Source organism: Rattus norvegicus, chromosome 13 (assembly GCF_036323735.1).
Source record: "Rattus norvegicus strain BN/NHsdMcwi chromosome 13, GRCr8, whole genome shotgun sequence".
Taxonomy (NCBI): Eukaryota; Metazoa; Chordata; class Mammalia; order Rodentia; family Muridae; genus Rattus; species Rattus norvegicus.
In genome coordinates, this window is record NC_086031.1 from 73393544 (window position 1) to 73406079 (window position 12536).

Sequence of the window (12536 nt, forward strand, 5' to 3'; positions counted from 1 at the left end):
GAATGACAAAGAAGTTGATTAGATATGTGATCTGAAGTTGCTTGGACATGTGAACAGCTCCCTAATTAGTTGACTTGAAAAAATTCAGATTATGGTCATGAAAGGTGAGATCTACAAATGTCCAGAGAGTATAGAGATGGTGACACACAGCGTATGTGCAACGTGTTTGCCTACTGTGATTACAGGAACAAAAAAGGTAAAGAATATGTGAAATTGTAAATATACAGGGAAATTGATAGCATATGAGTTATATTTTGTAAATATCTTATGACAAAACTAAAGTGAATACAGGTTCAATGTTCTTTATAATGGAAATCAAATGAGAGCAAATAACTCGCTTCTGAAATTTTTTGGTCTTGCTGATACATGATGAAAGCCCCAGAATTCTACTTAGGTTTTCTGAAAAGCTATTTTCATTTCTAAAATTAAATTTTAAGGCATATGAATAGTATGGTTTTATTATCAAAAACAAAGCATTTCAAAGGCTCCATTTTTGATACTTGAGCAATGCATTAGCTAAAGTTAGGTTTACGTCTCAACGGTAAGAATTTAGTGGAAGGAAGTTAAAATATTACAGACAGAAAAGCATTGTCTCTAATAAACTATTAGAGACAATGAAATAGTGCTTGAGTCCTCATAATAACTACAGGAAACAGCACTATCCATTAGGGTGGAAACCAAGGGAAGCTGTGGGTGTCTCAGAAACCAAAGTCCAGCCTTCAAGGAAGAAAGACAATTCATTAATGCTGGAACTACTCTCAGGAGTGATGAGGATGAATCATTAAGAACCCAGGTAATAGGGCTGGAGAGATGGCTCAGAGGTTAAGAGCACTGTATGCTCTTCCAGAGGTCCTGAGTTCAATTCCCACCAACCACATGATGACTCATAACCATCTATAATGAGATCTGGTGCCCTCTTCTTGCCTGTAGGCATACATGTAGGCAGAAAGTCATACACATCATAAATCTTTGGGAAAAAAAAAGAATCCAGATAATATGGACTGACCATATTGCTGCTGCCATGGTAAACAGTCCTTGGTGAGATCAGATGACTAGGGCAGCTAGTTAACAGGCAGGATCAATCGCAGTCTTTCCTCTTCCTAACCATACCCCCACTGAAGAAAACCTCACCTGGAATGACCAACTAACAAAGGAATTCCAGCTTGCTTGCAACATGTTAACAGCTCAGCTGCATCACCGAGTGTAAAAGAACGAATGAAGACACGCTAGCTTACTAACGGCTGAGTAATCATAAGATTGCACAAGAAAACACCTTGAAAGGTACTTATTGGTGCAGTGCCAGAAGTGTGCCAAGTGCTCGATAGTGTTGGTGCTCCGAGGCCTTCTTCAGTATTTTTCAGACTTCAAAATGATTCGTAATTTCCTGGGTGTCTTCCCTTGACAACATGGTTGGACAGCAAGAAAACATGTTCCAATTTCACATTCTGTATCTCTCTTTTTTTTGATGTGCCAAAGGTCTTATTCAAATTTTGATATTGAATTTCCTTGAAGAGGTTTTACTATGTTGCACAAAGCATCTTTCAAAAAATAATTTTGAGATTATAATATAATTACATTTTTCCTTCATTGCAAAACTTCCAGTTTACCCCACTCTGGTTCTCTTTCAGTTTCTCCACTTCCTTTTCTTTAACTGTTGGTGCGTGGGTGCATGTGTGTGCATGAGTGAGTGTTATCCCTAAAATACATAAGGCATCTTTTCATATTTTATTGCTGAAGATTCTAGTGTGTTTAGTCTCAGCTAATATCAATTATCAGCACCATATAAGCAATTTTCACACTTTCTCTTGTCTCGTTCTCCCAATAATACTGCAAATAAGTTTCTACAACTATCTCTCTTTTACATATGAGGACTCCTGGGATTGCTAAAATACTTTCAATGTAATAAGGCTGTTAAGTATGTCACTCGGCGATGGGGCTGTAGCCTCACTTATACACAGCCTTCCATTCTATATTTGTTCAATGTAATGAGATAGAACTAAACTAACTGGGAAATTGGACTAAACTCAGTTTTTTGTTTTGGTTGCTTTCATTTAGGAAGGATGGGGGACACACAGATTTACATGCAGCAAAACTTGCAGTCTTCCAAAAGGCAAACCAAATGCAATAGTCTTCACACCTTCATGTCTTCCTGTTACCCACAGGTCTTTAGTACAGTGCATTACTGCCATGGAGAAGGACCGATTGTACAGCATTTTCAAGGCTCTTGGTAATAGGTACTTACTGAAGCTAGTGATGTCCAGAACTCCTCGTGTCTCTGATTTCACTGAGTTTCAACCTGTTCTGACCTAAGAGTCAAGATATATCCATCATCCTCACTCTCCAGCCTGGCCATATTTGCACACAAACCATCCCAGCTGCTTGCAGGTCTATTCACTAACAGAGCAAAAATGGTCAAAACACACCCCCTTTGATATCTTCTGGGTACATCATGATGATCTTTGATTATATCTCAGTAGCTTTCAGACCTCCAACCTTCCAAACACTCTTACTCTTGGGCATTGGACAGGGAACCGTGCTTTGATCGTCATCCTGTACCCTCTGTGTCCCTTGGCAACGAATAAGGAATTGGAGGACGCCCACAACAGAGGTGTTGGTGATGGAGCTGACTGGAGTGGGCAAAGAAGGGGGGGGACATAAAGAAAGGGTATTTGGTTGCCATGGAAAAGCAGCAAACACTTAGAGGAAGAGGGTGGGGCCCAGGACTTAATGAAGTGCCATTGGGTTTGAGCAGACTGGAATGTCTGAGCTTAGCTGTACTCCTTCCCACAGAGCTTGGGGCCAGGCCACTAGCAGGAACTGCCTGTACCTCTCTGGAATGCTCAGGATGAAGGCAGGGGTGGAAAAGGCCAACAAGCCTCCCAGGTGCAGATTTTCCTACTGCTGGCCACAGAATGGAGGCCTCCCCAAAGAAATTTGGAAAATTCTTCAAAGAGCTAGAAGAGGCTTGATGGATAAATTATTTCTTTTCCCCAAACCTCTGAATCAGATATTCTTCAGAATATGAGGAGACACTTTGAAAGTCTTTCCTTGCAGAAGTCAGCCTCTGTTGGGCACTTTGCTTCTTACTCCCCTGAAGACTATTCCCACTGTGGGACTAGATCGGCCACTTCAATACCTTCACAGTTTGATCAAAAAGATGTGTAGTGGTAATGAGAATGTAAATGATACTGGGTTAAAATTTCCAGAAAATAAAAGCTGCAAATACAGTGAAGGAATAAGTCTGACATGATATAGAAAACTTGAATTAAACAAGCCGAGAAAGGTTTGCAGTCAAGGTCAAGCAAGTCATAGATCAGAAGCCCAAGGGTCACGTGATCTAATGAGAATGAAACATAAAGTTGACATGTACGTGTGTATGTGCCTAAGAACAGGTAGGGCCAGGAATTGAACTCAGTTCTTGCCAACTTGTATTCCTTTTCTACATTCAACTCTTTTTCCATCTGGTTTCATCTAATCCTTAGCCTTAAGATCTTGAAAAAGCCATAGCATGAATGGAAACTAAAAATCCAGATGAAATTTTGAGTACATCTGAAGTGTTTTTCAATTGGTTTGGCACACTGCCTTAAAGCGAAGTACAGAAATTGCTTCTTTAATAAGTATTAACATATACCTATTGTCAATAAGTCTTTACTGAATTCTAGCTCCAGCTGGAAAAGGTAACTTATACACTTTATGTGACAGACATAATCAAGAGTCACTTTTATTCAGCCCATTTGAATGTGTACAACAGATCAACAAATTTACACGCATTACTTACTTGCTGCATCAGCTCCAGAAGAGGCCATCACCCTGTTCCAGGCATCCCTGAGCTGAACGGACAAACAGGCCTTTGTTCTGAACTCTGTATGCTATGAATGAGCACACCTGAATTCAGGGTGTCTACTGAAGATTACTTTTAGGGGGTCAAGGACTAAAAAGTTTAGATGCCTTGGCAATAGCAGGTACATTTCTAACCAGAAAAATCTCTGTTACTCGTTCTGCCCAAGCCATGTCCTTGCTTTTCCTTACTTTATGATGTCAACTGTTTAACACTAAAAGTATCCATGAGCAAGAGTGGCTCACTAATGGATGCTGTCTAAGGAAAATGATGGGACAGGCTCTGACACTGTAGTGCCCTTCTGAAATACTTTGTCAATTACTATATATATATATATATATATATATATATATATATATATATATATATAACTCATTTGATACTTGAACTTAAAATCACATCTAATGATTTAATCCGGGACTTCAAGCTGGATCATTTCATAGATTTAGATGGAGCTAATCTTAAGAATAGCCCAAAACTCATAAAACACTTAATTGTTATTTATGTGTATATTAAAGAAGCAAATTTAATATCATTTAATTAGAATAACATATACTGAAGGCAAAAGAAGTATCTAGAAATTCAAAATCTAGCCACTCACTACATCTACCACTCTACTAGTGTGTTTCTTCTGTACGAGAGGCATTTTTGTTAACCTACAGTAATAACAATTTATAAAGCTGACAGGCTGCTTCATAGACTGTAAAGCTTGTCTGGTCAGCAGTTGCTAATTCTTTTCCCTGCACCCTGTTGGCTACACACTTATACCTGACACTGACATGTATTTGTGTTATCTGGGCCAAAATATGCCTCCATCTCTTAACAAATGATAAACTCTGAATTCAGTGGTATTTGAGTTACTGACAGATGAGTCATCGCCATACTATGCAGATAAAGCCCACAGTGTTCTGTGTTAGCCTTATGCTAACATCACTGGTTGAGCTATTGTTAAAGAGTAAGTCATGCATACTGCTCATTTTACCCTGTCCTACTCATGCCAACCCCAAATATGCAAACAGCACATCCAATTTTTCCTTTGGTCTCATGTCTGTAAAATGAGGATTGGTGATGAATTCAGCACAGTTCAGTGTTTCATTGGGCAGGATACCACAGAAGGCAAATTCAGAGATCCTACAGTGAATGGGATGGTATTTTTGTCTGTCATGTAGAGGTGTGAGATGCATGCTACCTGATACTTCCTGGTCAGGGACATGGATGCATTTGAAATTGTACTGTTTGCTAACTGGAATTTGAAGTAGAGGTCTCTGATACTGGTTTGCATTTCCTCGAATGGAGTTCTTTGAATTCTCACAAAGAGATCAAAAAAGCTTAGTAAGTCTCTAACTTCATCAGCCACGAAAGAGTTCATAGTTAAAGCCAAGAGTATGTTTACAACCAATATCCATCAAATATATTGATTATTTAGAGGGCAAGAAGAAATCTCATCAAATATGGGTGTGCTGGTTATTTTGCAGTTATCAGTTTGACACAGACTAGAGTCATGTGAAGAAAAAAGAAATCTCAACTGAGAAAAGTGCCTCCATCTGATTGGTCAGTAGGCGAAATGCCTTTGTAGGCCATTTTCTTGAATAATTATTGATGAGGGGTTATCACTCCTAAGCAGGTAGGCCTGGGTTGTGTAGAAAAGCAAGCAGAGTGTGCGGTGGAGGTAAGGTAAGGGCCAGGTGAGCAGCATTTGTCCATGGCCTCTCCTTTAGTTCCTGCCTCCAGGTTCCTGGATTGAGTGCTTGCCCTGGCTTCCTTTCATGATGGACTGTAAGCTTTAAGATGAAATAAACCCTTTCTTCCTCCAGCTGCTTTTGGGTGTGGTTTTGGATAATGGCAGGAGAGAAGACAAAGGCAAGGGAGATGAGGCAAGGCTTCGTGGTACAAGAGTTGTGAGAAACAGCTGAGGAAGGAAACACGGGAAGGAAATGAGTCCAGGACAGGGAATGGCTGGACACTAAAACAACAGGTCCAGGAGCTGCTGACAAAGTATAAGGTCACTAGAGCTGTAGAGTATTTCTTCAGAAGCAGTGGGAGCTCAGGGTCAAAGGTCATCTGTGATTTGAGACTAACTTAACATGACTAACTAACTTGACAGTCAGAGGCAATGGATTCATTTCCTGGGCAACAGTGACTCCCTGAGGCTGTATTTTAAGAACAATAATGTGGACAGGGTATGTCTGATTCGAGTGTCTAGAGAAGAAGAGGGAAATGGAACCTGCTTTGGAGAAGATTTCAATGTGTCTGTTTTAGAGGTGATGCCTGTGCAAAGCCAGAGTGGGAGTAGGAAAGGTAAGAAGAAAGATGATAGATGTGAAAGGAAGTGGTGAGGCTGTATTGTGTATAAGCAAGACTTATGTGGACGTGTAGTGAAAACACTACAGGAAGGAAATTCACTCTGACTGAAAGGCAGATCATTCTCACGTCTAAGGAGATGCTACAGGGTCCACTTCTACTCTTCAGCACCCCTTCCCTTTCTAAACTATCTCTATCCCTCATTGTCTGGGCTGACTTCAATAATTTCCTTCACACACAGGAAGTCCTCTCCCAGCCATGATGCTGTTGTCTGCACTGGGCTCAGTGTCTCCCTGGTATCACCTGGCCTGATCATTCACTTCTTTCACATCTTCAAAGAGCATTTCTCCTGTACCCCTCACCCTTGCCCTGGCCACACATCACCCTCCTGTCACACTTTACCATCTTCACAGTGTTCTTTCTCTGAAAGAAATGGCTGATGTCCCACTGCTTCTGGACAAACGCCTCATGCTTCTGTTGACAGGATCCTTCATCAGTGCCTGGAACTGCAGTTCTCAGCCTGTTCCCTCACCTGGACCCTACTCCTTCTGCCTCCACACAATCATCTCCCTCCGTGCATATCATAAGTTCTGTTTCCTGAAAACTTGCTTCAGCCTCTTATGTGATGAAGTGTGTTGCTGAAGTATGATCCCTTCCTGTCCTATCTCTAAATAATGCTGTCTGTCTCCTTCAGCTGCTTGGTAAGCTCCTTGAGGACAGAAACTTGTTCCATGTGTGTTTTCTTTTCCTCACCAATTTATCCTAGCACCCAACACATCATAGGTATTCAACAAAGCACACTAACTGAATCCAACAATGATATTCTCAGCAACATTCTATGCATTGCTTCTCTTAAGTCAGAGAAGGCTCTAATGGGAAATACACTGCACTGAGAGGCAGCGAGCTTCATAATACTACGTTGGCTCAGAATGAGGTAGGACACACTATGAAGGGAATGCCATAGTGAAGAGGTGGGTCTTTGGGATTGCTTTCAGGTGTGAGAATCCATGAAACTGAACTCTGCTTTCTGGGTGTGGTTTTTAAGGAAATGGAATGTTCTAGAATAGCTGGGTTGGTTGATATACAGACTGTAGGAACAGACACCTGAGTCCAATTGTGGCTCGGCCAATTGCTAGTTGGGCAATCTTGGTCTGTACCTAACTGAGTAGTTCTCATGCCTTTTGTATGGCAAGTTTTTTCATACCACCTCTGGTGCCCCTTATTCCCTAATCTAGTAAAAATTATACACAGGTGTTATGGAACGTTATGGAAAGGAGAGTTCAGAACAGACCTGTTTCTTTTTTCCTTTTAGTTTATTATTGGAGATTTGTTGTAGTTGATTTATTACATTTTCCCCCACTATAATAGAATGTATATTTCTATATATACGAGGTGTATATACATGATTTAATGCCTCATGCTAAAGACCCAAGATATAACCCAATGACAGAGCACGTACTTGTCTGACAGGTATGAGGTGTTAGTTTCAATTTCTAGTTCTGAGCTGGATAGTTTTATATCAACTTGGCACATGGTAAAGCAATCTGAAAGAAGGAAATTTCAATTTAAAAAGTACCTCCATAAGATTGAGCTGTAAGGTAAACGAGTAGGGTAGTTTCTTAATTAGTGAACCATGGGAGAAAACCCACACCATTGTTGGTAGTGCCATCCTTGGGCTGGTTGGTGGTTCTGGGTTCTATAAGAAAAAACACTGAGCATACCATGGAGTAAAAGCCAGTAGGCAACATCCTTCCACAGCCTCTCCATTAGTTCCTGCCTCCAGGTTCCGTCCCTGCTTAAGTTTCTGTCCTGACTTCAGTAATAAACCAGATATGGAAATGTAAGCTAAATAAATCCTTTTTCTGTAACCTGCTTTAGGTCACGGTGTTTCATCATACCAGTAGTAACCCTAACTAGGACAAGTTGGTGCCAGGATATTGGGATGTTGCTGTGACAGACCTGACCATGCCGTTTTGTGGAAGATTGTGGAAAGACTTTTGAACTTTGCCTAGAAAAGCCACTGAGATTTGAGAGCTCAGTGGGATGTTCCCTAGGAGCTTGGTAGATAGGAATGTTGAAAGCAATGCAGATGACAGAGACCTGGCTTGTGAAGTTTCAGAGAGATGTTTAAACACTCTATTGGGGCCATTTGTTATAATGAAGTAATACCTTGTGGTTCTGGTTATCTGGAGCCTGAAGAATCAGCTGTGATTAATAAAATACCAGAACTGCTAAGGGGAAACCTTCCTGGGATACGTGATGCTAGTTGCCTGGCACTGAGAAATTAGTGGTGATTAAGAAGAGACCAGTATCACAGAGGCAAAATCTTCTGGGAAGTGTTTCCCGAGAGCACACAGAAACTGTTCTAGAAGCAGCCAAGTTTGCACATCATGTTGGCAGCTAAACTTGGTAGTGGAAAAAAATCACCCAGGTGGTATGAAAGGTCATGGAGAAGACCTGAGGCTTGTCACTGTGAGAGTCCAAGAGAGACCACGGGTGAAAGGGTAGCCTCAGTGGCACTTGAAGGCCCAGGACTGACAGGGTCATGCAGAGAAGTTGAGGTTTGGCACCATGAAGAGAGCCTATAGGAGGCTATTGGTGAAAGTGCAGTCTAGTTGCAGCAAGGCACCCCAGTGTTTTTGGAGAGGCCAGTGCCATAGGATGAACACTGACAACAACCAACAACAGCAGCAGTATAGTGCAGCCAGTTGGAGGTTCGAAGACAAGCTCTCTCTCTCTCTCTCTCTCTCTCTCTCTCTCTCTCTCTCTCTCTCTCTCTGTGTTGCAGAGGGCGGGGCTGGAGATGTCCTCCAAGCCCCTTTCAGCAGCTCTCAGTTCATGAATGAATTCCTGACATTGAACATTAAGTCGGTTAAACTTTTGGCGTTTGGTTTTGCTTTGATTTTATTGTTGACTGTGCCCTTGTTCTTCCTCTTGCATTAAGAACGTATTTAATTTATTTTTGATGTTTAGGAGCCCACAGTTGAGAGACTTTTAATTTCAAGAGACATTGGTTTTTAAAGAGAGATTGGCTACTTTAAGGAGATTTATGTATTTGAATTGGTAAAGACTGGGGAACTTTTAAAGTTATGTTTTTAATGTAAGATCTTGAAGATGAATGAGAAGGGCAAGGTTGTGGCTTAACAGTGATGTATTTGTGTATCAATGGGACAAAGGGTCAATTGTGGTGGATAGTTTTATATCAACTTGACCTAGGCTAGAGTCATGTGAGAGGAAGGAACACCAATTTAAAAACTACTTCTGTAAGATCAGGTTGTAGGCAAGCCTAATAGGCATTTTTTTAACATTAGTGGTATTGGCTGGTGTCATCCATGGGCTGGTTGTCCTGGGTTCTACAAGAAAGCAGGCTGAGCACACCATGGAGAGCAAGTCAATAAGCAGAACTCTTCCATGCCCACTGAATCAGCTCCTGCCTTCGGGTTGCAGCCCTACCTGAATTCCCGTCCTGACATAGATATGAGACTACGATGTGGAAGCGTAAACCAAATAAATCTGGTTTTGGTCATGATGCTTTATCATAGCAATAGTAACCCTAACTAAGACAAGTATTGTGGAAATTAAAGCAAACAAGCACACCCAGCATATATTTAAAAAACAAATGAAATGATATTTATAACATTCTACAACTGTGTATTCCAGCAAGGTATCCCCTAGTTACATATTTGGCTGTTCATATTTAAATACCTAGAATAAAGTAATATACAGGAGGATTAATTTCTTCTGTCTCATTAATCATTTTTTATACACTACATAGCAAGATGTGTGTGATGGCTGTTATATTGAATAACTCAAATATAGAACATTGTAAAAGTCTACATTGGGCAGGGCTAGTCTATAAAACAGATACATTAAGTATTCAATCACTCGTCTTTTGAGGAAAATAACCAGAATTTTACACAACTAATGCCATTTTCTAGTCAGGTTCCAATTGCATTATAAATATGGTTTTCCAACTCCTAAGAATTTCCCCTAAGCCTGTTTCCTTTCCTCAGTGTTGAGTTTTACCATGACTACCCTACAAATCCAATTTTCTTCTCCCTGGATCAGTGGGCTAGAACATCTCTTGGCCCAACTACTCGGGAGTCACCATATGCCCTTAGTCTCCTAAGCATATAACTAATGAGGCCACATTTCCCAACAGTCCTCTAATATCAGACTCACAGGTGGGTTGCTTGGAGACTTGAAGGTCTTTAGAATCCACACAGAGCCAATTTCTCGAGCTTCTCCGCATTCCAACTTCTGGGACAGTACACGACTCTCGTCATTGTCAGCACACACTCCTTAATGCCTGCCTGCCTGGCACTGAAAGGAGTGGGCAGTCAGGAGCCTGATGCTCAGAAAGAGTCAGTAACTAGATGTTTATCCAGTGAGTGTTGCAGCCAGAACTCAAATTTCTCTTTGCCGGGTGTCTATCCTTGAAGATCAGCCTCTGGGAAGGAAGAAAATCATTCCTGTCCCTGGATTCCCTAGGACAGAGTCTCAGTTAAAGTGAAAAAGATATGAGCAGTGTTTCCCAGAGTGAAAAGCACTTGGATGTTTTGCATGGCTGTTGATTGATCACAGACAGCGTCAATACTCGGAAGCCATTTGTATCCTAACAATTTGGCGTTTCCTTTAGAGGACACGCAGCTGTATATAAATTATAACATCAGGGCATTTTGTAATTTTGAGAGTTCCTGTGAGATGTAAGCATGTTACTTGAATGTTTATAAACATTTAAAGGTAGTAGCATTTAGATAACAGGCTACCTAGTGGAGAGAAAAGGCGAATTGATGCACGATGGGTAGTCACGACAATGTCAACACTCTCTCTTTATATGATTTTATTTGTATTCAAACAAATGACTTTTATGTAGACAAGGACAAAGAAAAGGAAGCTTGACTATATTAAATTATCCTTAGAAGAAAATTTGATTGTAAAATCATTACCAAATTGCAGTTGCTCAGAACTGTCTTGCAGAACTTAGAAGTTTTAAAATATTCATTGGAAACATCACACAGCTTAAACTGGTAGATTTTTTTTCCCAAGAATATACTCCGCCATTGTCACACCAGCTCTTACTAACAGTAGCAATGCTACCTAAAAATGTGGTAGCAGGATCAGTAAAACAAATAAAAGCAAAAAACAAAACAAAACAAAAAAGCAAAATGACCATCAGTAAGAAAGTGAATGGAGCAGGTCAGTACACTGACCGCCAGTCTGGATTCTGATTGGGAAAGTCAATTTGACAGACTTGAGAACAAGCATCTACTCTCTAAGTCAAGCTTGCGTTTTTGCAGGAGAAATATAAGAATCATACAGAGAGTTTACTGGCAAAGATCATTATGAATACATAACCCTTTTAAAAATATCAAAGAGTGGGAGTCAGTGGTATTCTCTAATTTTTTTTCAGGCAGTTATCGTGATCACATTCTTTCCCCACCTCCAAGTCCTCTCTGACGCTCCCTCCACCCAACTGTGTGCTCTTTGTCTCCCTTGGTCATTCTCTGTGTGTCTCTCTGTCTCTAGCTCTAAAAACGAAAAAGCAAAAAGCAAAATAAAGGACGTAAAAATAAATATGATTCAGGGGCTGGGAAGAAATCTCACTCTATAAAATGCTTCCGTTGCAAGCACAGTGACCAGATATCCATTCCCCAGGAATGGTGGTGGCCATTTGTAATTCCAGCACTGGGAACTGGGGATAAATAGACCCCTGGGACTCACTGCCAGAAAGCCTAGCTTATTGACAAGTCCCAGGCCAGGGAGAGACCCTGTCCCAAAAGGAAAAGGTGGATAGTGCTTGGTGAACAATGTCTAAGGTGTCCTCTGGCCTTCACATGTACATACATACATGTATACCAACATATGTATATACACTCACATATATGAATATGCATGTGCGCGCGCACACACACACACACACACACACACACACAGTGACTAGAACACCAGGTCCAGAGATTCATTGGAGCAGTTTCGAAGTGTAAAGCATTCTGCTCAGAGTTTCTTCCACCCCTGAGCTTCTCATCACCTGAGTGACCTAAATGAAAGTGCAGGTGTCTTAGCTCAAGGCTCTCAGCTAACGGATGACGAATCATGTCACTTCAATTTGTCAGTCAGTGAGAACCAGACTTTCCCTGGGGAATGCTATTAAGAAGAATGAAACCTTGCCAGATGTTTCTGCCCAGCTGTCCTAACTGGCATATTCAAGGGCATCTGCTTATACTCAGGGCCTAGCATATGAGAGGGCCGGGGCTCAAGGAGGATTCCCTACCATTTAACATAGAGAGCAGGTGGAGAGAAAATAAAGACTAAATAAACCATAGGGAAATGTGTGTACCTTTCAAACACAAACATGAAAAGATGTGACCTTTCTCATTGCAGTAGGGTCTGGGTT